The sequence below is a fragment of the Alosa sapidissima genome, chromosome 10 (assembly GCF_018492685.1).
Source record: "Alosa sapidissima isolate fAloSap1 chromosome 10, fAloSap1.pri, whole genome shotgun sequence".
NCBI lineage: Eukaryota > Metazoa > Chordata > Actinopteri > Clupeiformes > Clupeidae > Alosa > Alosa sapidissima.
In genome coordinates, this window is record NC_055966.1 from 32,623,858 (window position 1) to 32,651,062 (window position 27,205).

The 27,205-nt window shown below is 41.1% G+C and overlaps 1 protein-coding gene and 1 long non-coding RNA gene across 2 annotated transcripts in view; one reads left to right on the plus strand and one right to left on the minus strand.

Annotated features, from left to right (window-relative positions):
- LOC121720190 (meprin A subunit beta-like) overlaps nucleotides 1-27,205 on the minus strand; it is a 202,868-nt gene that overhangs the window by 95,915 nt on the left and 79,748 nt on the right.
- Nucleotides 12,712-13,387, plus strand: LOC121720317. The gene is made up of 2 exons (XR_006034508.1): nucleotides 12,712-12,752; nucleotides 13,288-13,387. It is a non-coding gene; the product is annotated as an uncharacterized LOC121720317 (long non-coding RNA).

The following is a 27,205-nucleotide window of genomic DNA, read 5'->3' on the forward strand; positions in this document are numbered from 1 at the left end:
TCAACAATCACATGAAGTAGGCTCATATCTCAGCAATCCAAATCCAGTCCAATCAAATCTAATCCAGTCCAGTCCAGTCCAGTCCAATCCAATCCAGTCCAGTACAATCCAATCCAGTCCAGTCCAATTCAATCCAATCCAATCAACAATCACATGAAGTAGGCTCATATCTCCGCAATCCCAATCCAATCAAATCCAGTCCAGTCCAGTCCATTCCAATCCAATCCAATCCTGTCCAATTCAGTCCAATCCAATCCAGTCCAATCCAATCCAATCCAATCCAGTCCAGTCCAGTCCAGTACAATCCAATCCAGTCCAGTCCAGTCCAGTCCAATTCAATCCAATCCAATCAACAATCACATGAAGTAGTCTCATATCTCAGCAATCCCAATCCAGTCCAATCAAATCCAATCCAGTCCAGTCCAATCCAATGCAGTCCAATTAAATCCAATCCAATCAACAATCACATGAAGTAGGCTCATATCTCTGCAATCCCAATCCAGTCCAGTCCAGTCCAATCCAATCCAATTCAATCCAATCCAATCCAATCAACAATCACATGAAGTAGGCTCATATCTCAGCAATCCAAATCCAATCCAATCCATTCCATTCCAATCCAATCCTGTCCCATTCAGTCCAGTCCAATCCCAATCCAATCCTGTCCAATTCAATCCAATCCAATCCAATCAACAATCACTTGAAGTAGGCTCATATCTCAGCAATCCCAATCCAATACAGTCCATTCCAATCCAATCCAATCCAGTCCAGTCCTGTCCAATTCAGTCCAGTCCAATCCCAATCCAATCCAATCCAGTCCAATTCAATCCAATCCAATTAAATTCAATCCAACCAACAATCACATCAAGTAGGCTCATATCTCAGCAATCCCAATCCAATCCCAATCCAATCCAATCCAGTCCAATTCAATCCCATACAATCAACAATCACATGAAGTAGGCTCATACCTCAGCAATCCCAATCCAGTCCAATCAAATCTAATCCAGTCCAGTCCAATCCAGTCCAATCCAATCCAATCCAGTACAATCCAGTCTAGTCCAGTCCAGTCCAATTCAATCCAATCCAATCAACAATCACTTGAAGTAGGCTCATATCTCAGCAATGCCAATCCAATCCAGTCCATTCCAATCCAATCCAGTCCTGTCCTATTCAGTCCAGTCCAATCCCAATCCAATCCAGTCCAGTCCAATTCAATCCAATCCAGTCCAGTACAATCCAATCCAGTCCAGTCCAATTCAATCCAATCCAATCAACAATCACATGAAGTAGGTTCATATTTCAGCAATCCCAATCCAGTCCAATCAAATCTAATCCAGTCCAGTCCAATCCAGTCCAATCCAATCCAATCCAATCCAGTCCAGTCCAGTCCAGTACAATCCAGTCCAGTCCAGTCCAATTCAATCCAATCCAATCAACAATCACATGAAGTAGTCTCATATCTCAGCAATCCCAATCCAGTCCAATCAAATCCAATACAGTCCAGTCCAATCCAATGCAGTCCAATTAAATCCAATCCAATCAACAATCACATGAAGTAGGCTCATATCTCTGCAATCCCAATCCCAATCCAGTCCAGTCCAATCCAATCCAATTCAATCCAATCCAATCAACAATCACATGAAGTAGGCTCATATCTCAGCAATCCAAATCCAGTCCAGTCCATTCCAATCCAACCCAGTCCTGTCCAATTCAGTCCAGTCCAATCCCAATCCAATCCAATCCAGTCCAGTCCAATTCAATCCAATCCAATCCAATCAACAATCACATGAAGTAGGCTCATATCTCAGCAATCCAAATCCAATCCAATCCAGTCCATTCCATTCCAATCCAATCCTGTCCAATTCAGTCCAGTCCAATCCCAATCCAATCCAGTCCAATTCAATCCAATCCAATCAACAATCACATCAAGTAGGCTCATATCTCAGCAATCCCAATCCAATCCAATCCAGTCCATTCCAATCCAATCAAGTCCAGTCCTGTCCAATTCAGTCCAGTCCAATCCCAATCCAATCCAATCCAGTCCAATTCAATCCAATCCAATCAAGAATCACATGAAGTAGGCTCATATCTCAGCAATCCAAATCCAGTCCAGTCCATTCCAATCCAACCCAGTCCTGTCCAATTCAGTCCAGTCCAATCCCAATCCAATCCAATCCAGTCCAGTCCAATTCAATCCAATCCAATCCAATCAACAATCACATGAAGTAGGCTCATATCTCAGCAATCCCAATCCAATCCAATCCAGTCCAGTCCAGTCCATTCCAATCCGATCCAATCCAATCCAATCCTGTCCAATTCAGTCCAGTCCAATCCCAATCCAATCCAGTCCAATTCAATCCAATCCAATCAACAATCACATGAAGTAGGTTCATATCTCAGCAATCCCAATCCAGTCCAATCAAATCTAATCCAGTCCAGTCCAATCCAATCCAGTCCAGTCCAGTCCAGTCCAGTACAATCCAATCCAGTCCAGTCCAGTCCAATTCAATCCAATCCAATCAACAATCACATGAAGTAGTCTCATATCTCAGCAATCCCAATCCAGTCCAATCAAGTCCAATCCAGTCCAGTCCAATCCAATGCAGTCCAATTAAATCCAATCCAATCAACAATCACATGAAGTAGGCTCATATCTCTGCAATCCCAATCCCAATCCAGTCCAGTCCAATCCAATCCAATTCAATCCAATCCAATAAACAATCACATGAAGTAGGCTCATATCTCAGCAATCCAAATCCAATCCAATCCAGTCCATTCCATTCCAATCCAATCCTGTCCAATTCAGTCCAGTCCAATCCCAATCCAATCCAGTCCAATTCAATCCAATCCAATCCAATCAACAATCACTTGAAGTAGGCTCATATCTCAGCAATCCCAATCCAATCCAATCCAGTCCAGTCCTGTCCAATTCAGTCCAGTCCAATCCCAATCCCAATCCAATCCAATCAAGCCCAATTCAATCCAAGCCAATCAACAATCACATGAAGTAGGCTCATATCTCTGCAATCCCAATCCCAATCCAGTCCAGTCCAGCCTTGTCTAGTCTAGCTTAGTCTAGTCCAGTCCAATCCCAACTTCTGCTTATTTGCTTGGCCCCCACATTGCTGCTTGCAGCTATATTTATTATTATTATACTTCCGCCATTGGAGTCTATGGCAGCCCATAGAACGCCTGGCTAAAAAGTGCAGATTTTTTGGCTGAAAGTTTCGGGACACTCCACTGACCACTCACGCTCATTTACGGATCTCTAAACCCAGCCGTCTAGCGCCACCAACAGGTCAAAGTTTGGCCGAAAGTTGAAAAGCTGGGTTGAAAGGTATTTGCAAGTCATTATTATTATGAAATTTAGCGCCCTGATTCAGGACCGTCCCATGATCACTCACCAATTTACAGAACTCTATGCCGAACACTCTAGCGCCACCAATGGGTCGAATCTGGACTCACATTCACGCATGTAACAATTGAACGGTGTGTTCGATTTTCACAAATCAAGCAGCGTTGGAATCCCTTGACTGACCTGAGTTAAATGACCCCTACTAAGTCACTTTCCGCCATATTGGACCTCCGCCATATTGGATTTAGTTCAAACTCTACGAAAAGTTTCAGCGGTCACAAATTTCATCCGATTTTCACAGAACTTGGTGGAGATGATCTTCAGACCGAGCCGCACAAACGATACTGGTCAGATTTTTCAATTTCATTTTTATTTGGCCGTGACAGCCAATCAAATATGGTGACGAAGCCGCCAAACAGGAAGTGGACAAACATCTAGGTGACGCTTTGAGTTAACATAACAAAACTCGAGACCATTAGTCAGGACACTGTCCCAATCACTCCCACCAATTTTCATGCATATACATTGAACACACTAGCGCCACCACCAGATTAATACTGGACATGCGTTCATGCGCGTGATCCTTGACTCTTTTGTCTGATTTTCACAATTGAGGTAGCGTCTGAATCCTTGGACCATCCCGAGTTCATCGACCCCTATCCCGTCACTTTCCGCCATATTGGACCTCCGCCATATTGGATTTAGTTCAAACTCTACGAAAAGTTTCAGCGGTTACAAATTTCATCCGATTTTCACAGAACTTGGTGGAGATGATCTTCAGACCGAGCCGCACAAACGATACTTGTCAGATTTTTCTAATTCCACTTTATTGGCCCGTGACTGCCAATCAAATATGGTGATGAAGCCGCAAAACAGGAAGTGGGCTAACATCTCGGAGACGCTTTCATGTATGAAGTCCAAACTTGGTACAGGGACTTTGTATCTGATTGTGAGGACACGGTAAGAAATTGGCATCATTTGGCCTCTATAGGGGGCGCTGTAATACAGGAAGTGAGCTTGTATCTCAGCAACAGTTCGGTGTATGAAGTCAAAGCTTGGTACAGGGACTTCGTATCTGATTGTGAGGAGACAGCAGGAAATTGGCATCATTTGGCCTCTATAGGGGGCGCTGTAATACAGGAAGTGAGCTCGTATCTATGCAACACTTCGGTGTATGAAGTCCAAACTTGGTACAGGGACATATTAGCTGAGTTCTACAATCTAGAAAAAAGAGCTGACCAAGAAGACTGTCCTGAAGGATATTGCCAAACTCAGTCCCCACTACCAGACGTCCTCTTTGGAGGCGTTCCATAGCGTCATTCTGCGGTTCGCACCAAAAAACGTGGTCTATCCATATCTGGGAATGCTGTGCAGGTAAATGAAACTGTTTATTCTTTGAGAATATTTGCCCATTCCTTGAAATTGTTTTCATGATTTTCTTTTTACTGTCCAAGACTCTACCTGGCTGCTATAATGAGAATGCTAATCGAGGACAAGCCACCACATCTTCCTCTTTACAAACTGAGCTTTCCAAAATCCAGGAAGGGAGAGTGCAGAGTCAGACCAGTGAAGACAGACGCTACATTCCGTAAGTTCTTTTTTTTTTTTTTACACAAAAACAAACACTTGCATTGTACATGACAGTACTGCAACAGTGCTTTCAACACAATAAATAAAACCAAACAAACTTACTTAAATACCTGAGAAACTACAAAATTTCACGTGCAAAATGAACAGTTGTTGAATAATGTAGTAAATTATACTAGTGATTCACTTTTTTGTGTGTATGTGTATTGCACAGGGTATGTTGATGATTTGATGGACATGATCATGGAGAAAGTCTTTGTTGACCCATCATCGTATGGAGACGAAGATCTGAAGATAAACATCCCGCCGGACCTGTCTTCGCAATATGAGCTTCCAGACAAGGAGGAGGTCATCGCCAGCTATGTCTCAAGATTCAATCAAGGGGCGGGAGTTTGAAGCCTACATATCTTCCATGGGCGTCAGGAAACTCCCGTCACGACACACGAGGGGATCACTACCCGTATCTTTCTACCAAGGAAGCCCCAGCACCAGCTCACAACTTCTGTAGGCTTAATACCTGTAACGAGAAAAATGAACTTTGCTAGTCAACAGGTTTTATAATGCATGTCTAATTTGGAATCGGTGAATCATTCAATACTGTATTTTTATGTACAATGACAGTGGTAAATAAATGTTTATTGCATGTGTAAAATGCTTCATGTGAATTTGTGTAATATACAGTTTGCTAAGGAAATACTTGGCTGTAAGTTCAAGAAAAAAATCTGAAATAGAGGCTTTGGCAGACTATATTTGCTTTATTATGTTGTGTGAACAGTGAATGTAAGTAGGTTATTACAGATAACTCACTGCTCTATTCCCCATAACTGTAAAGGACCGTAGTCAGCCCTGTAAATGTTGCATGCATTCTGCAGTGAGAACACATTTAGACCGTCCAGGTTTAGAACCTGTTTGCCTATCATACATGGAGGCCTTTCATCCAGCTGCTGCAGCCGTCTTGTAACCTATTATGCATAACATAAGGTAAGTATCTGCAGTGGCATCTTGTCTGCAATCATATATTGCTGACATAAGTATAGGAAAGATCATTGCCTGTGGTACCTCCTGGCAGCATAAGTTCTCAGGCTCTGACGGCATTGTTGCACAATTTCCACATGTGCACCTAAACAAACAAATACAAAAGGAGTCATGCATGAATAAAGCTAAAGAAATAATAAACCTGGTATTTTTTACCCAATAATAGCACCCACGATTACATTTGAACGAGCGTGCTCCAGCTAGCTAGTACTTTCTCAGCCTGACGTAAGTAGGTGAATGGTAAGTAGTGCTAGGCTAGACTTTCTCAAGTTTACAATGCGAACACACCAGTATACACCAATATATCAAGCGCATACATGCAAGTCTCATAAGAATGACAGAAAAATACTACTGTACTTTAGGAGCACTCAGTCTGTAGAGCAATGGTGTCGGAGCCCTCCCTAATTTTACTGTGAAAAACTGTAACGTTAACGTTATTATAAGTTAGAGCAGGTTACAGGATCTGCCAACTGAGCGAAGCTTGAAGCAGCGGGGTGTTTACAAGACATAACTTCACATTTAGTGAACAAGAAGCACAATATAGTTTACTACTGTGTGAATACAAATTCATTAAGTTTAATAAATATTGAATAATAATTCATAATAGTGCCTGACCTGGCACTAACGTTAGCTATCGATAGCTAGACTAGCCTAACGTTAGCTTTCATGGGCTAAACACTGACTATCTAAGTTTCAAAAAAATAGAAAGTTTCACTAACCATTCAGAAGCGTCTTGCTGAATTCTCTGAGTCTCGGGTAGTGCAGGAGACTCCCCTCCTTCAGGATCAGATTCTGGTTCGAACATGTATGGTTGAACTACTGCCGCCATGTCCATGTGAAAGTTAACGTAGTAGTAGTGGTAAGAGTCAGTGGGGCGTGGGCAAAGATTCTAGAAGCTTTGGGCGTGGCCAAATTAGCTGCAGATCATGAATATGTAATGAGCAGCAGAAAACAGCACACTCTGGAAGGGGCTGAAACAGAGGGTAATAGAGGTAGGTAACAATCGTTTCCTACACGCTATTTCCACCAAACAACTTCAGAAACATGTTTTCTGGAACTCAAAGACCTATTTGAACACAGTCAAAATATGGGCACTTTAAGTCAGGTTCTGCTCAAGGTTTCTTCCTGGAATATGGGAGTTTTTCCTTGCCACAGTTGCCATATGGCGTGCTTGTGGGGGGTAAGAGGGTTAGGGCTGCCAGTCTTATGACATGTCATTTTCTATATTTTTGATATGTTGCTGAGAGAATCATAAACGGCCCCAGCAATGAAGAAAAGTGATTGATAATGACTGACTGACTATTATTGTGTTACATGCTTCAAATGTAAAGCACTTTGAGCTGCATTCTCTGTATGAAAGGTGCTATACAAATAAAGCTTATTATTATTATTATTATTATTATGTTTTCTTAATGACCGACAGTTTAGTTTAGTTTATAGATAAGAAATAATTTTGCCTTAAAGTAGGATAGGCCAAACGTTTGTGAAAAGGCTTGATTTACACACCCTGTAAAGCAGTGGTCACCAACCTTTTTGAGCCCAAGATCCCTAACCTCGCCCTGAACAAAGGCAAGATCTACCTTGAAGCGTCAAAAGAAAATCAAAGCTAAAATACTTCCAATTTAAGGCCTTTTATTTAGGCAAATGTATCAGGTCAAAAATATCACATCCTCCACCCCCTTATACAGGCGTCAATGAGATAACAACACTTTAACATAGTCTTTACTTACATGATTTTGGTTTTGATTTTCTAATTGGAGTAAGTGTTTGTGACAATACGTCATGATAACATTTGACATGACATTTTGGTATGAAGCATCTTTCACGTAATTAATGCGTACTCTAGAAAGTGAAAGTAACCTAAGCCTAGGCCTACAATGCACTCCGTTCGTCCGGTCCCGCATTCACGCTGCTCCATTATTAGATTAACGTTATCAGACAGCACTGTAAATGTATGCAGGAATTTCTCGCATTATGATGGCTAGGTCTTGAATAAATCATGCGCTATCCTATCCCACGCTGAAATGTAGGCTACGCCCTGTAAACGTTAGCGAACATGTGGGAATTTGGTGACTGTTTTTAATTGTCCTGTTATTCTCGGGATCTACTGGGCAAGTCCTAAAGATCTACTGGTCGATCGCGATCGACGGGTTTGCGACCACTGCTGTAAAGTGCCATAATGGTTTACCAAATGACAAACAGTTGAATTTCTGAATAAAAAGAATGTGGGTACAGTTTTGAAATCTTAAACGTGTAACCCCACACAAGCAAAACGTGGTTGTAGGGAGGGAATGTGCTATTTTGGAATTTTACCCGGATACAACGAATAGCCTATTTTTTGATTGGATGTCGCCTATTTATTTTTTGATTTATCTGGTGAGTCCCATACAAAAATGTGATATATGGCAATATATGAACATATATGTCAAATAACAGGGACTTATAATTTTACTTATATGGACATATATGTGATTCAAATATTTATGTCAAACATATATTCAAAGCTATATGTCCATACATGCATACAAAATATTTTAATTTCCCATATAAGATGCTATATATCTTCATATACTAGATCCAATTATTTGTTTTCCAAATATATGGAGAAGTTTATGTGTGAATATGTGACAGACTTATATGTAGTCTCTATGTATGGTGGCATACATATCCATACACTAGATTCCACTACTTATTTTCTAAATATATGGAGAACTTTATGTGTGAATATGTGGCAGACATATTTGTAGTCTCCATATATGGTGGCATACATATCCATACACTAGATTACATTACTTATTTTCCAAATGGAGAATAGTGTGAATATATTTGTTAATGTCTTGGCGTCACAGATAAGGTGTCGACTATGCTGCCTTATGTGTCAATGTTTTGTGTGGAGCGCTTTGGGTTGCACTATGTGCATGAAAAATGTGTGAGGCCAAAGCTACTTTAAATATAACGGATGCTTATCGCATCTTGATATGCGCATGCGCACACAGCAATACCCATCCCACACCCTGGACTGACATTTGAACTCCAACCACGGTGACTTCAACCGTCACTTTTTGTCATGCATCCGACTGTGTAGCCTAAGCTGTACAAACTCTGCTGTCATCATATCCAAGGTAAGAAAGCCTTTAGTAAACGGGAATCAGTTATAAAATATTGTTTTTATAATGTAATGTTAACCAAATCCGTTTGTTAACAGTCTAACCATCATGTTACAATTAGCTAATGTTAATGTTATCAATTAGCTATCGATAATGTTAGCGAACTAATATTGCTAACGTTAGCGATGTTAGCTGTTAATGTTAACTTTTCCATTAACTAACTTTACCATTATGTGGAATATCTAAAATGGTAGTTAACATCATATCCAACAACAAGCCTGTCTGAGATGTCGTTATGAATATAAGTTTTAGTTTGAATGAAATATCAGGTGTGAGTAAGTTAGCTAACCTAGCTATAGCAGCTAACTTATATTTAAAGTGGCTGCTAAAAACCATGCAGGCTCAGGGCTGCCAACTTTTCAAAAAACCTTGGAGTGAGATTTGGTGGGGCCAACCAAAATTTTGCTGCGGAAATTTTTGTTTGGCTCGTTCAGCATTATACCGTACAGTAAAAAAAAAAGTACATTGGTTCTCAGGTGTAGGGACCAGGGTCCCAGAGTTAAATTAACATTGGTATCAAAGGGATCTAGCCTAATGCTAGGACCATGGGCGATGGAGGCATTCTGAAAGTGGGTGGGACATTTCAGTGGGGGGTATGGGGGTCCTCCCCCAGAAAATTTTTTTTGGACTAGATGCAATTTCCTGAATTCTGGTACATTTTACCAGGTTATTTAGATACTTCTATATAACAAAATAAAGCCAGCCTACAAAATTAATAAAAAGTAAATCATGCATAATTTAAAAATAACTCAATATATAGGCTACTTGGCTACGCAATAAGGTTTCCATTACAGCACTGCGGACGTTCAATGAACGCATGAAAGCGGATAAAGTAAATTAAAGAAAATGTCATGCTTTTGAAGGCCTACCATTGTGCAGTCTAGCTGTGGTTAGTGACGTGATGCTGTTAATGGGGAGTTTTACATAAACCTATAGGTTATTATTTATTTGGCGTACAAACAGCACTGGTATTTCGCACGGCAATAGTGGGGGGGGGTCCAAACTAACAATTTTAAAAAGTGGGTGGGTGTTTTGTAAGAATTTAAGAAATGTTTGTATATTTTAACTTTTAAATGCATCAATCTGGTGCACTTTTAAAAATAAATTCAGAGGTCAGACTTGCTTATTTTTATGGAAATATTTGTGCTGTAGCCTAAGCTATTTTGCACTTCAGAATTATAACCATGCATACACAGGTGGAATAGTTATGGTGATATTGCAATAAGTTCACAACCACAAAAACATATGGTCCATTTCACAGTTCAGAAATGTTCAGCACTCCATGAAATTATGCAGAAGTGGTCACCTGTGTTTTTCAGCTAGTTCATTTAAGATAATATATTGGTCATTGTAATGGCCATAGCCTACAGGCTATTCCTTTTTCAGGATGTACCCATATCTGCATGATGTGAATGTTTGCATATGGCTTATGTCAGGCTTTATATCAATATTTGTGTCTCCTTATTTGATTTTCTTTATATTTTTGCATTAATGTCACTAGAAAGCATGGCAATATAAATATATTCATTTATCTGTGTAAGTAGGATTGGCTGGAACCTGACAATATAAGAACCATGATAGTGGGATAATCTACTGAGCAATTTACAAAAATGTATGTAGGCCTACTGACAAATAGTTTACATTAGAATACATTATAATTTCGCCCCAATGAGGCTATGTAGAAATGTGTTGCAATTTCAAAAACAGAGGCATGCTTTATATCCTCGTATTCGGTACTGTTTGCTGTTTATTGTGATATTAGGTTTGCCACATGTTGTGTGAAGGGTTAGTGAGATATTACAACCGAGAGTAATGGGTGTGCACTGTGTACAAAATGCAAATATGATTAGCCTAAATTGCACGTCGGTTCAATGATAATTTTCTCGCGAACCATTTATCACAGCAACTTGGCACTAATATCATTGGAAAGCTTAGATTCCGCTCGTTCACATGATGTGTGATATCATGTATAGGTTTAGTTTAGTTGAACCTCATCTGCCAGGTATTTGACCTACCACGTTGACACTTCAGCGTGAAAAATACTCAAAGCATAGGCCTACCTGAAGCCGGGGGAATGCGCCTGGGATGGCTTTTGAAGTAGCATCGCAAATGAGAGAAAATTTAGAAAATTCCACAGACAGGGGGTGCTCTTGAACCCTCTCACCGTCTCTGAAAGCATAACCGTGGCTCAACAGGTAGATCTATAGGCTAAACTCATTTTTCAGGCATCTGACCGACCGGGTTGACTCTTCAGCGTGAGAAATCGTGGGTGTGGCGTGTGAGTGTGTGAAACTAATCAAATGCGTGTGTCTCACGGCCAATGCGTGAGAGTTGGCAGCTATGCAGGCTAACGTGAATGTTAGTAGGCCTAAATGGATCTTTAGTTTGTGAAGGGTAGTGTTAAGCCATCCTTACAACAGAAGACTTTGAAGATTTGGGAAAGATTCTTGAAAGATAGTCTTTTGAATAAAGCTTGACTGGGGGGCATTAGTTAAAAGACTCCAATCTTTCAAGAATCTTTCCCAAATCTTGCCAAAGTATTCTGATGTATGGATCATTAGGCTACATGTTCTTCATCTCATAGCCCTTATTTAAGCTTACTTGTGCCAAGGTGTGTGTTTATTAAAGATGCATGTGAAGGTAGTAGTGCTTCAGTGATGGTCTTTTCATGTTATGTGTGTTTTACAGCATATTAATCTTCTCTGTTCCCTGTTTGCAGGTGGTGATTTGTGAGGACTGCTGCCCTGAGAACACAGAGTACATTCTGCATATGCCAAATCAATGTGTTCCACTTCCATAAAGGGGAAAAAAGTTTCTACCTGGAGAGTGTACTCACTGTTTGTGTGGAAAAACTAAACTTTAATAAAAGGTTAAACAAATATTTTGTGTGTTTTCTTTGGAACATCAACAATGTTATATTTCTGATACAGATATTGTGACATATTTCTATAAATGTGACATAGCAGAACATTACATACATTTTGCAATATATTTACCTTATATGAGTGCAAATATATGTCCATAGACATATATTTGCAATATATTGGTATCCCTAGTATGCGTACAAATACATAACTTATCATATATTAACATATATGCAACTAACATATATTTGTAATATATTTGTATATCTGGGAAAATATATGTGACATATAAAAACGGCCAATTTTGCTATATTTTGAAATATATTTGACATGTATGTGTATATATGTGACTTATATGTGTGAAGCATACATTGACATATACATAATATATGTGATTTACATATATTGCCATATATCACATTTTTGTATGGGGTGGTGCGCTAGTTCTGAACCCTGCGAGAAATCCTCTTGTATCCCTGCGTCTCCTCTAGGCTACTAATTATGCAGATACCTTGACATCCCTAGTAATATTTCTGCGTGAGAAATGCAAGGTGTGGCGTGTGGACTTGTTGAATGATCGTATAACCATTTGTGTAAGCAGAAATATTGTTGTGCTGAGTTCTAAGAACAGAGAGTTCAAGTTAAATGTTGTTGTGCTGAGTTCTAAGAACAGAGAGTACAAGTTAAGTGTGCACCCAGACAGACAGGAACTGCACCCTGTCTGTGTGTGTGTGTGTGTGTGTGTGTGTGATAAGACCCAGCAAGCGGGCCCCTTTTGGGCTGGCGCAGGGGGCCCTAGTGGGCTGTCCACGGTGGGCCCGTGAGGGCTTGCTCCCGCAGTACTGGCCCCGCACGGGCAGCCCTCACTTAGCCCTAATAGCCCTAACAAGGCCCGCACAGGCCCCTAATGGGCTGCCCTCGTCTAGCCGTAAGCCCTCTCAAGGCCCACACTCAACAGTGTGGGCCCTGTAATGGCCTCACATGGGCTGCCTACATCGCCCTCTCTAGGCCCACACAGGGCCCGCGCCCTAGAGTGATGGGCAGCCCTCATTGCCCTCTTTAGGCCCATACAGGGCCGGCACTCAGCATTGTTAATGTTTTTATCAAAAATAGGTGCACTCAAGCAAAGTCCTTCTAAGGCAAGTCCATTCACTCGGCCGCCATATTGAAGACGTCTTTGGGCAGCTATTTGGGCTTAACAAGACCAATACTGGTCTTAACAAACCAATACAAAAATGAATTGGGAGATATCCAAAAGTCCAGATTGGCTGGTCGTACTGAGTAAAAAGCGATGTCACAATGAAGTCGCTATGTCTTGCTTCCTATTTTCTGTGTGCATCTGTACAATAAAAGACACAGCTTTTGGGCTGCAGAGTCAGAGACTGATGGTGTGAGGAATTCTTCCTTACATTAGCAGGCTCTCCTCTTGGTACCAGAGTTTGTGGGCAAAGGTTATCTTATATTCGGCTATTGTGGCACATTTATTGGGCTTTTAGCCTCTTTTAATTTATTTGATGAGGAACTGATAAAGACTGAGCAGCAGAAAAGTCATAGTCGATACATAAATTGTTTATTATTATAATTAGGCTATTGATAGCCTACTATTACTTTACTACTATTACTGTTATTATTATTATTATTTGGATGAGGCAAAGGAATGTAAATCTGAGTCTGAAATGTTGGCTACTAGTCTATACTGCTGTAACTGCACTGCTGCTATTATTAATTGTTAACTTCCGGGAACTATTTGAGGCTTCCATTAGCTGCCATTGTTGGAAAAAAATGGAAAATTAGCGTCAATGGAGTTGTCGCAACTCTACCTTTATATGGCTCTAGTTCAAACGTTTGCCAACTTAATAAAAGCTTAACTCGTTCGCCAGCAGCAACATCCATCTTATTTGTTTTCAAGTAGCAGGGAAATCAAGCCAAACCGTTGCAACTCTGCCATCAATCATTATGTTAAGCCCACCTAACGACTCTATACACGATTTCATTGGCCTGATTAAGTTTCGATTTCTGGAGCTCACAAGCGAACGGAGAGTTGCTAGACTAGCCCTGGCAGCCGCTAGGGGCGCGTCTAGATTTTTAGGCTACATTTCTTCTTGAAGCCGAAATAAATCTGAGAATGTAGGTAGTGACCACTTTCCTGTTAAAATTCAAGTAGGAATGGAAGTTGCAATTGAGCATGAAGTCAAAAATGAGAGATGGATATTAGAAAAAGCAGATTGGGACAAATTTAGAGAGTTTAGTGATGAGATGCTGTCAGTAATAGATATGAATAAAGATATAGAGAGTTTATGCAAATATATTAGTGCTGGCATATGGAAAAGAGGGAGAAATGTTGAATTTGTGGTGAATAAAATACAGCAAGCAGTTGATGTAGTGGGTAAATGGTCTATTAGATGGGGTTTTAGAATCTCAATTGATAAGACCAAAACAATGTTTTTCTCTAGAAAGAAATTAGCTAAGGAAATAAAAGTGAAGTTATCCAATAATGAGTTAGAAAGGGTTGATTCCTTTAAATACTTGGGCATATGGTTAGATCAAAGGTTAACATGGGCAGTGCATATTCAAAAAATAATTGATAAATGTAAGAAGGTATTACATGTAATGAGATGACTATGTGGAGTGGAGTGGGGAGCAAATAGACCTGCTCTAAGAAAAATGTATACAGGATTGATCAGGTCTGTATTTGACTATGGTTGCATAATATATGGCTCTGCAGCCAAAACATGGCTGAATAAGTTGGATGTGATCCAAAATCAGGCGTTAAGGTTATGCTGTGGTGCTGTCAAAACCACGCCAGTAACAGCTATCCAGGTGGAGATGGGAGAAATGCCTCTTCACCTTAGAAGAGATCAGCTGGCCCTTGTGTATTGGGCAAACTTGAGAGGTCATAATGAAGGTCATATAAGTCAGTCGGTATTGAAGCAATGCCAAGAGCGTGGAAATGCTCAAGTCAGAAGTTTTGGTTGGGTCATTAATGATAAAGTAAATGAAATGGGGTTTAATGAACTAAAAATAAGTCCCACTGTACCTTTCCCAGATACTCCACCATGGGTTTCTAGGGAGGTGTCCACTGATTTGGGATTATTAGAAGAAAAACAAAATAATGACATGGCCAAATACAGAGCTATTTAATGGAGAGGTATAGTGAGGATATAACTATATATACCGATGCAATTAAACTAACTGATAAAAGAATGGGTGTTGCTTACAGTGGCGGTTCTAGACTCAATTACTCCCCGGGCGAGATCCCCCCGAGCGCAATTTTGCACAAACAAGCAGATGGCAAACAATGAGTTGGCAAAATCTTATGACTACATTAAATTACTTGTTCTTGTAGCCTAGGCATACCCCCTCCACACACACACACACACACACACAAGGAATGAGAAAGAGAGAGAGAGAGAGAGAGAGATTGAGAGAGAGAGAGAAAGAGAGAGAGAGAGAGAGAGAGAGAGAGAGATGTAAAAACCCACCTGAAGGCTCATGCTGAGGAGAAGCAGACGTAGAGGGAGATGTTTGTGGAGACATGGATTGGTGCTCATCCTCAAGGACAGGGACCACCTCAGAAGAGGCCTGTGCAGCTGATGAGGTTGATGGCTCCTCCTCATCCTGTGAAACAGGGGCTGTGGGTGGCTCATCTTGAGCAGTGGCAGAGGATGCTCCAAAGTATTTTAGAAGTGCCCCTGAAATTGCAATTGAAATTGTCATTAAAAGACTTCAGGCTACAATTTAGCTCTTATACAAAACAAAACATCCATTGATAGCAAATTTCATAAACATGCCCTTAGGCCTACATGCTAAATGTCTGCTGTCATATTAAATTAGGGAGGAACAATTAGTTCTTTGGGTACTGCCTCGAATAGGCTACTATGCTTTGCACTCTTTTAGTTATGACTGAATGATTGTTGTGATTAAACTGCTGTCACGGATTTGTTGCAAATGCCAAGTGTTCGTCTTTGAAACTAGCCTACCTACCTTGTTACATGAAAATTGCGTTTCTAAACAGCAACGTTAACCAAAATGATGGAAATAAATAATCAGAACTTTTGAGGGTTTTGACCGTTTTGTTGCAAAGCATAATCCATCTCATGGTGAAATTAGTTGTTGTGTTTGTTAAAACCGAATTATTATTTTATAGGCTAAGCATAGGTATCATTGCAAGATGGCTAACAAACGTAAAAGTTATACTAGGCTAGGCCCTATCAGTTAACATTGACGTTAGCCCTTCACTCATGACATGATACTGTTACTATTAGGACATTACATACCTTTATCCTTTGCTCGTTTCTCCTCTTCTACTTTTCTTTTTTTTTCGGAACTGGGCACCTGATGGCTTTGACCGCTTTCTGTCCATCGTGTTTGGCACTCGACAGTCGACAACAATCCACAAATTCCCATGATCCACTCGCGACCACAGTCAAGACCAAACCAATTCACCTGGGTGACCTCTTAATCGTTTTGTCACCTATTTTTATTAGCCATTTCACACAGTTAATTAAATGTGCAGGAATCATAGGTCTGCATTCATAACATTATGAGATGTGCGTTGTTTGGAAGAAAGTCAAGGTGTGACTGATTTTAGCCCACTAATAGACTGTTGTAGGCTACTATACAGTGGATCCCCATTCATCCCCCCTTTCCCGTTTCATTAAGGAGACCCAGAGGTGAACTGTCCCCCGCAAACCCCTCCCTTCGCCCCTTCCTCTGCACAGTGCAGTGCAGTAGGCCTACCTTCTGAGCAACAGGGGCGCCAATTCCCTAATTCCTCACACAAGTGATGGATAATAGAAAATCGTTTTGCGACGTTTATTATTATTGGGGGCCAAGCAGCGAAGCTGCAGGGCAACCCTTAGTGATTCTATGTTTTCTTCCCTATTATTATTACGCTTCCGCCATTGAAGTCTATGGCAGCCTATAGAACCGACTGGTGAAAAGTTGTGAAATTTGGTACACTGATTGGGGACAGGCCAATAATTATTTGCACCAAGTTTCATGCCGGCACCTCCAGCGCTCTAGCGCCACCAACAGGCCAAAGTTGGACGTACGTTCACGCACACTTTTGACCTGTTGATCCGATTTTGAAAAATGAGGTACCGTTGTAATCCTTGGACCAAGCCGAGTTCAACGCACCCTATGATGTCATTTTCTGCCATGATGGATTTTCCGCCATTTTGGATTTCATCAAAATCACTTAAAACGTATCAGAGGTCACACATTTTGTCCGATCGACACCAAACTTCATAGATATCATCTATAGACCATGCCTCATTAATGCATTGCTTTTTGTCTTCGGAACTAAAACCGTTCGTGCGTAACAGCCAATCGAAATTTGCGGCGAAGCTGCCAAACAGGAAGTGAGCTCATATCTCAGCAACCCATTCATCTATCATAACCAAACTTAGTCCATGGACTCAGGACCCAATCAGGGGGACGCTCAAGAAATCTGGTGACCTTTGACCTCTAGGGGGCGCTGTAATTAAGAAACATGCCTTTTGGCCTGTAGCAGCAGTTGTGCTTAGAATTAAAACGCACTAGTGGTGTCTGGTACTACTGTTGATGGTCCTTAGGCCGACCCAGGCCAACTTGTGATGTCATCGTAATTGATTCGGCCGCCATATTGGATTTAATCAAAAACACGAACAAGTTTTCACAGTTCACAAATTTCATCTGATTTTCATCAAAATTGGCACAGACCATCCTCAGACCATGCCTTATCACTGCCTAATTTTCTGGAATTATTGACAGAAGCATTGGCCCGTAACGGGCAATCGAAATTTGCTGTGAAGCCGCCAAACAGGAAGTGAGCTCATATCTCAGCAACGCTTTCATGTATCAAAACCAAACGTAGTACATGCACCTTTGAGCCCATCGGGAGGACACTCAAGAAATCTGGTGACCTTTGACCTCTAGGGGGCTCTGTAATTGACAAAAATGCATTTTGGCCAGTAGTTGCTAATGTGCATTATTCTGCAATGGAAGTCAATGGCAGCCCATAGAACCGTCTGGTAAAAAGTTATACAATTTTGCACACTGATTGGGGACAGCCCAATAATTAATTTCACCAAGTTTCATGCCGGCACCTCAAACGCTGTAGCGCCACCAACAGGCCAAAGTTGGACGTGTGTTCACAGACGTAACTTTTGACCCGTTGACCCGAATGTCAAAATGAGATCATTGGAATCCTTGGGCCAAACCGAGTTCAACACACCCAATGACGTTAATTTTTGACCACTATGTTTAAATCACAGCAAGTGTGATCATATCTCAGTCAATCTTTTATTTTTGATGAGAAACTGATGACAGCAAGTTCCATCCAGTTCATTCTAATGCGTGCGTGCAAGAGTGGAGCGGGTGGGATGGGCAGGGGCGGTTGTGGCGGTTGTGGCGGTGGGCTGGCTGGGGGAGGGGGCGGCGACACTCAGCCCTGGTTCAGCTCCACAAAATCAGTTATGTTTTGATGTAAAACTTGACCTTGTAACTCAGCCAATCTTGAGTTGTTTGGCATGGAACTTGCTGTGACTGCTTAAGGCTATATGTCTGATGCAACGGCATTGACTTACATGGCAAATCTGGCCTGCTGAACTACCTGCTTGGCCCCCTCATTGCTGCTTGCAGCTATATTTATTCTTTTTTTTTTTTTTAAGCGCTCGTGCCGCCCCCTACAAGATGCCGCCCCGGGCGACCGCCCGGTTCGCCCGTACCTAAAACCGCCACTGGTTGCTTATGTCATTCCAAAATTAAACATTAAAGTTGGAAAAAGAATCAGTGATGATTTAGCAGTTTACACAGCGGAATTGATTGCTGTGTGGCTAGCTTTGCTTTGGGTGGAGGTCAATAGGCCAAGGAAGGCAGTATTTGCTTCAGATTCCAGCTCAGCTTTGATCAGTATTAAAACATTTCAGTCAAAGTCAAGGCAGGACATTGTATATGATATACTGCAAGTTGCAAATAATCTAGTAAAGTCAGGAATTGCTATAACTCTGGTATGGGTACCAGCTCGTATAGGAGTTATAGGAAATGAGTTAGCAGATAAAAGTGCTAAGCCAGTAGCTAGGCATTCTAATATAGATGTTGAAGTAAACTACAGCAAAGCAGAAATTAAAAGTATGGTCAAAAACATAGTTAATGGTAAATGGCAAACATTATGGGACAGTGGGCAGACTGGAAGACAGTTCTATAATATTCAGAATAAAGTGGGAAAGAGCAGAAATACGAACAGAAGCAAGGAGGAGGATGCATTTTCTAGAATGAGGTATGGACACACACGTCTAAATAAAACTTTGTTAATAATGAAGAAGCATGCTGATGGCAACTGTGAATTCTGTGGTAGTCCAGAGACTATAGAGCATGTTATTTTACACTGTAGTAAATATCAGGAAGAAAGACAAAGACTAGTCTCACAATTACAAGAACAGCTGAGGCTAAACTTTCGAAGAAGAAATTCTGCAAAGAAACACAGGAGAAATGTGTGTAAACTATGTAATTGGCTTCCTGAGGAATACAGGATTAATTAAAATAATTTAGTATGATCTTTTTGTTTTGTTTTGTTTGTTTGTTTTTATTTGTTTGCATCCTATTAGGAAAGGTTAGACTCCAGTACCACACTCCAGTCCAGTTGGTGGCGGTAATGCACCATTAAAGTTAGTTGCCAACCGCCATAAAAACCGAAAGAAGAAGAAGAAGAAATCTGAGAATGTTTATCGGACATGCTTGATGTGACCGTGCCCGTAATTCACATTCCTAACCAGGGGCGGACCTGGACACTTTGAGGCCCAAGGCAAAGGATTCCGAGGCCCCTCCGAGCCCGCCCCCCCCCCACCCCCACACACACACACACACACGCACACACATACACACACACAACAACCCTAAAACTAAAACACACTTTATTCTGTAATAATGGGACGCTGAGGCATACTCAAATACAACAAATATTTATTGCCATAGATGACAATCAAGAAACAGTAGTAAAAACCTTTAAGTATTACTATGAATGGTGTGTGTGTCTCTGTGTGTGTGTGAGAGAGGGAGAGAGAGAGGGTGAAGGCTAGGGGTTTGGGGTCTCTCTCTTTGTGTGAATATACTCTATGTACTGTAGCTATGTACTGTATGAGAGTCTGTCCGTGTAGGCTATGTGTAGAAGAGAGGGAGAGAGAGAGAGAGAGAGAGTGAGAGTGAGTGTGTGCGTGCAAACTAAATGAGGTGTTCGATCTTCAAAAAAGCCGGCATCCAAAACAATAAGCGTATGCATTGACCGAATAAACTAGCCATTTTCTGTTTATTTTTTCTCCATTTTTCATGGTCATGTAATAATGTTCAACCGTGAATCTTCTGGGTGGTTTATCTGCATTTTTGGGGAATTCAAAGTTATTAATTTGCACAGGGCCTTTTTTAACGATTTCAACTCGCTCTGCATCTCTTACGGTGTCTTGCCATAATAAGGGGTCGTCACTGATAACTGTAGTGCTAGGTATCGTGTTAGGGCTACTTACGTTACTGGTTTCGTTGCGGTCCAAAGCTTCTGCTACTGTGTCCGTAGCAGCACCAACAGCACCAGTGCGGACTTCAGCAGTGACAGTGATCTTGTCCCTCACGACTGTTTCACTTAGATCAACATCATAATCATCATCATCATCATCATCAGTAGAAGAATATGTAGTGCAAGTTGCTGGTGGTGGTGCATCAGTGCCACAGCTGCTGCAGCTAGCATTAGCTACACCACCCAGCTCAGCAGATGTTGTTGCATCACTGTCCAAATTACTTTCTTCCGTGGAAGAATTCTTCGACTGGAAGAAGTTGGTTAATTTAGGCAATTTCTTTCTAAATTCTTCCTCCTCCCTTTTTCTTTTTCGTTTATCACTTCCACTCTGGAAACGTTTCATGGCTGCTGTCAATCGCTCAACTCCACACCTCACCAAGACCTCGTTCAGACTAGTTGCTGCTATGGTGACAGGAAGCGGACCTGCACTGCAGTCATTTGATTGTATGATGAGTTTATGAGCAATCATGAGGCAAAATATTTTTTCCAATCTTTATTATGGATTAGAATATATTGTTTGGATGCGGTGACCATTTATTTAAAAAAAAAAAAAAAAACGATATGGCAATTGCCTGACCATGCCTAATGGCAGGTCCGCCCCTGTTCCTAACTATAGAACCAAGACCTTAGCATATGTGGTAAAATTCTGAGCTATGCCCATAGACTTCAATGGAGCAGTCGCTGCCTCTGCTCTGCATAAAGGGGGATGTTGACCCCCCCCTCGTGCGATCCGGGTTCCCGGAAGTGGCTCCTGATGAAATATCTTGCTCCGCGTGAGAGGGGAGTCGATGTGCTTTGATTCCAGCTTGTAGTCTTTGCGATTAAAAACACGTGTGTGTGTGTGTGTGTGTGTGTGTGTGAAGTATCCAAACAACGATAACGCTTTCATTATGGCTGCTTTAGCCACAGACCTTGAGCTACTGTACAGTGGATTGGGTTCCATTTAGAAGTGTCCACTTCAATAGAGCATCACAGTCCCGCCCACAGGAGTTTCCGGAAGTAAGCATTCAATGCAATTTCTCCATTGACAATGGAGACAGGGCGGCGCCAGTGCGTGGATATCTCAATCGCAAAATTAAACAATATTTCTATTGGGCGCCTACTATGGACTAGGCTGGGTGAACTCAGCCTGATCTGCCAGCGATTTCTTTTTCGACTTCTTAAAAGATTGAGCTTGGTCTGGCGAAAGCCAGATTAACCATGGACCTCATAGTTGCAAAATGCAAGGGAACATGCAAGGGTATTTGTGCATAGACAATAAAGCTGAATATCATATGAACTAGATGACTAAACGTATGCATATGTAGAAGAAGAAACATTCACAAAAATCCATGACATGACCTCTCTTCTTGATAGCTGTTGAAAACTGCATGGAACTGACAGGGATTGTTTTGTTTAATAATAAATAAATAAATACATTATGCTGCTGCTTTCCCAAATAAAATGTAGCCTACAGGTGTACCTTTCATCAGTCCAGTTGCAATGGATAGACTGTGATGAACTGCCCTACTTGTGATTGTTTAGAGATTTTAAAGGTTTTATAACAATGCTACACATTTTTTGGCAAGTGCTACAAATCTATTTACCTTTGCAGCGCCAGTAGGCTACTTTGTGTGCGGCCGCAAACAGACATTCCAAACAAGCAGACACAAAAGTTTCAAGAGTGGGGGATGGAGTAGAAGATGGAGACAAATTTATTAATATGATTTATTTTTCGCAGCATGGATGTACAGGACTGTGCGGCGGTCATATTTTGTACCGCTATGCGGTACATCTAGTTTTTTTATGTGTGTGTGTGTGTGGGGGGGGGGGGGGGTGTTGTTGTGCGGCCTGCTGGCCAATTTTCAAAACCCAATGTGGCCCTTGAGCCAAAAAGTTTGCCCACCCTTGACCTAGGCCCTAACTGCTCCCCGAACGCCGCTGTTGTTGCAGGCAGCTCACTTCGCCAGGATTAGTGTGTGCTTCACCTCACTGTGTGTTCACTGTGTGCTGAGTATGTTTCACTAATTCACGGATTGGGATAAATGCAGAGACCAAATTTCCCTCACGGGATCAAAAGAGTATATATACTTATATACGTTTGACACCATGCATGCCTAGGCTACTGCTTACAGTTTGAAACAACCTGTTGTATGTTTTACCATACAATTTAGTGTATGTTTTGGGCTAGTCTGGAAGGTCGTTGCAAGTGGTAATGTGTTGGCATGAACGGCATGTAACCTCTCAACTCAAAACATTTTTGAACATTCAAGTTACTGACTTGATGTTGAAAGACTGGCAGTTTTGTTGTGTAATCTCCTCTGGAACAAGTCTACTTTTCTAAAGAACATACAGTACTGGCTCTACCAGTACGGCTCTCTCTTACTGGTGTGTCATCTGTTAGCTGCGAGGCACCACTGAACTCAAAGTCACTTCACAGAAAGGAATACATCTGAGCCTGGCAGTAGTGAAGAGATGTGCTTGGATGGAAATGCACAGGAGTCAGATTGGATTTGAAGATGCGTGGCGACCCAAATAAAATCTCTTTCCATCTTCTCTCAATGCAAATCAAACCAGCTATTAGGCTAACTGAAATAAAACCATCCCAATCTTTAGGTATGTTGAAGGGTATGTGATGATGTGGGGTTATTTTCATTCCAATGAAAACACCAAAACACCAAAGAAAATTGGTGCCCTTAAAGGTTGAATTTTTCCTCATTTTTTAATTAAGGCATTAAGATCCATTTCCAAAAGATGATTTTTTTTATTCCTCTTTTTAGTCAACTTTAGCATGGGGCTGAAGACTTTTATAGGCACTGTAACATATTTGCCGATATTTACATATTTGGGACAAAAGTCTATTGCATTTACATGCAATGGAATAATACTGTTTATTATGACCGCCGCGCAGCGAAGCAGCAGTCATATAGGTTTAGTCAGATTTTTTTTCCCTTTTTCGCATGGCCAATTTTCCGTCAAGGATTCCCGGGACACTGAAAGACCGGGGTACACGAAGCATGGAACCATCGTTTTTCGTTTTGATCTGTAGCCCCCCCGCTGGACTGGACCCCCAAAAGGAGGGTAGGGCAGACACAGTTTTCTGTGAATATCTCGAGAACCGTAGGGTTTAGGACAACCTTTTTTTTGTATGTTGATCTTAAGGGGCCATGTCAACCCATTCCATAACCACTCATTTCATGTATAGCGCCACCTAGTTAAAATTAAAAAGCAAAGAACTAGGTGTTTTAATCACAATATCTCTGGCTGACATGGTCAAAACTACATGAAATTGAAAGTGTAGGATCATTATGACACCCTCCGAATGCATGCAAGTTTCGTGGACTTTCGTTCATGGGGGGCCATACAATAAATTAATTTATGTGTACATTTAGTGACCGTACACCAACAGAGTTTTCTGTGAATATCTTGAGAACCGTAGGGCCTAGGATGACCAATTTTTTGTGTATGTTTGCCTCCAGGGGTCATGTTAACCCATTCCATATGCACACATGTGCATAAACAGATACACACGCACACACATACATTCACAGTAATCATACGTATGACACATACTCACACAGTAGACATATGTACGCATGCATGCACATGCACATACACAGGCACACACACAAGCACATGCACACACACACACACACACACACACACACACACACACCCACCCACACACACAAAAACATAAACATGTACACGCACACATGCACACAATTCAAGAATTTCTCAGAATTATGAACAGGCAAGATGGGGGTGGGGTTGTATAAAATGTATTTTACATGTGAAATCTATGAACTAATCATGTTTTGGTACTTGTTGTCTAGCAGATACCAGTGAGAATTGAGTGTGCATAATGCAATTCAGTGAGACAGTTAGAATCATATATGCCTTTCAGCGTGACTTATTTTTGTGGAAAAAATGTGCTGGACTGGGCGGCGGTCATATTTTGTACCGCTCTGCGGTACATCTAGTTTATATTTATTTGTTTGGAGATTAATTGGCATTTTAGTCCAATCGATATTAGGAAATTTTGTGCCTTTCACTTTTGTCAGATAGACAAATTTAAGCAGCAGATCTACAAGATCTACTCTAAAACTGGAGTGAGTAATCTATCATTTGTTGTGGTTGCATTACTACTTACTATTGTGCTTTTGTGTTTTTCTGCATGGAGTTTAGTTCTCTTTGTTGTCTTTGATAATGACATTTTTTCACTTGTGGATATCTGACATAATGACAACTTGGTTATCAAAACATTGTTTGCTGGCACATCTTCCATGCTGAACTTGTGGCAGGCATCTCGTCTGAGTTATCACCTGAGTTACACAGCGTGTGCTGTGTCGATTAGTTATAAAATCAGATGCGAGGTTTTGCTGATGTTTAATGCCTTTACAGTTTACTCAAGTCCGCAACACCAGTATATGCTCCCAAGTTATAATTTATTTACCGTGACGTTTCGGGCCAACTCAAGCCCTTCATCAGACGTAAGTGTTTTGTTCAGCACCCAGGATTAGATTGGGATGTGCGTGCATTTTTTCCTCTTTTTTCCTCAAAAAACTTGAGGTTGGTATGAAGGAGTGTATTGTGTATGTGAGCAATTTCATCTTCCTGAATCTCAATATTATGATCACAACAAGTCTGGGCAAATTATTATGACCGCCGCTAGCGAAGCGGTCATATAGGGATTGTCAAAGTCCCCCCCCCCCCCCGTCATCTACTTCCTGAATTTTTGGTCAGCGATACCCGGGACACCGAACCACCGGGGCACATGAAATTTGGTGAGTATGTAGCCCCACTAGACTTTTACGGAAAATTTTCGTTTCGTCCCCGGGGGCCACTCCCGAACCCCCCCCCCCCCCCCCCCCCGTGCTGGGCCCCCCGAACCGCAAAAAAAGCAGTTTTTCCTAAATAACTACCTGAACCGTGGCACTGAGGATGAAGAATCTTTTATGGTATGTTGGTCTCAATGGCCCACATCAATCTGGCCCATAATCACTCATTTGTGATTTGCACCCCCCCGGTAAAAAATGAAAATGCAATATTATTCTGCTTTAATCACCCCTATCTTCAGTTAAGATGTTCAGAACTGCACCAAATTTTATGTGTATGATTGACCTGGCGTGTGTGTGAAGTATCCAATGACACCTTCATTTAATTATGGCTGCTTTAGCAACACACCTTAAGCTACTGTGTAGTGGGTCCAATTTAGAAGTGGCTACTTCATTCGCGCTTTCCTTGACTCATGGAGCTGCGTGAATTTTATTACAACTTTTCGCCACGATATGGCAGTTTAAGTCCGCTTGATACTGTAAGGCGTAAGCCATTGGTTTCCAAAGTAGATTTTATTTGTGTCGCCAGCATAGCCTATTGACAATTTATGTTGTAAATAGGCCTACCTTATAAGCCTACCTGTAGCTTAGGGAAGCTGGCAGCTTTCTATTAGGATCTAGTTTGTTAGTTACAGTTTTGTCATAACTCCCTGATGCATTTTTGCATTTAGAATAGCCAGAGCGTGGATATCTCAATCGGAAAATTAAACAATATCGGATGCCTATGGACTAGGCTGGGTAAACCCAGCCTGATCTGCCCGCTATTTATTTTTTGATTTCTTAAAAGATTGAGCTTGGTCTGGTGAAAGCCAGTCTAGCCATGGACCTCAGTTACACAATGCAAGGGAACATGAATCAGCCTATATTTGCACGAACAATAACGGACAACAGCTCTTCAACTTTGGCCCGTTAAAATGTGTATGAACAGTCTAGCGACGCATTTCATCAAGGCCCATTTGGACATGTCAGTTATTTGCACCACTGGTTAGATGTAAAACAGCATTTCGTTTCAGACTACTGTTACTTAATTTGTGCATTAACAATAACGTTTCAGACTACTGTTACTTAATTTGTGCATTGACAATAAAGTATTACATGAACTAAAGATGACTAAAATCTTATGTAGAAGAAGAAACATTCACAAAAAATACATCCATCCAAAAATGACCTTTGTTTTTGATAGCTGTTGAAAATGGCATGGAACTGACAGAGATGTTTTTGTTTATAAATAAATAAATAAATAGCATTATGCTGATACCTTTTGCTTTTCCCAAATACAATGTAGCCTACAGGTGTAAGTGACCTTTCATCAATCCAGTTGCAATGGATGAACTGTGATGAACTGCCCTACTTGTGATTGTTTAGAGATTTTAAAGGTTTTATAACAATGCTACATCTTCTTTGGCTATTCTACAATCTATTCACCTTTTCAGCACCAGTAGGCTACTTTCTGTGCAGCCGCACACACACACTCAGGCATGCCAAACAAGCATACACAAAAGTTTCAAGAGTGGGGGATGGAGTAAAATATGGAGACAAATTGAAGTGTGATTTATATTCGCGGAACGGATGTACAGGACTGAGCGGCGGTCATATTTTGTACCGCTATGCGGTACATCTAGTTAGTTAAATTTTCACATGGTGCAACTTCTTGCAGGGCAACCACATAACTGGTTCCATGTGTTTGAATTGGATGACTAAAGTTCTCAAGAAACTTATCTGCCTGAATCTCAATATTCTGATTACAACAACTCTGGGCAAATTACAAGTCAGCACCAGTGCTGCATTCATTGTTTTGCACTTTTATAATCACATCACCAAAAGTAGGTTATTGG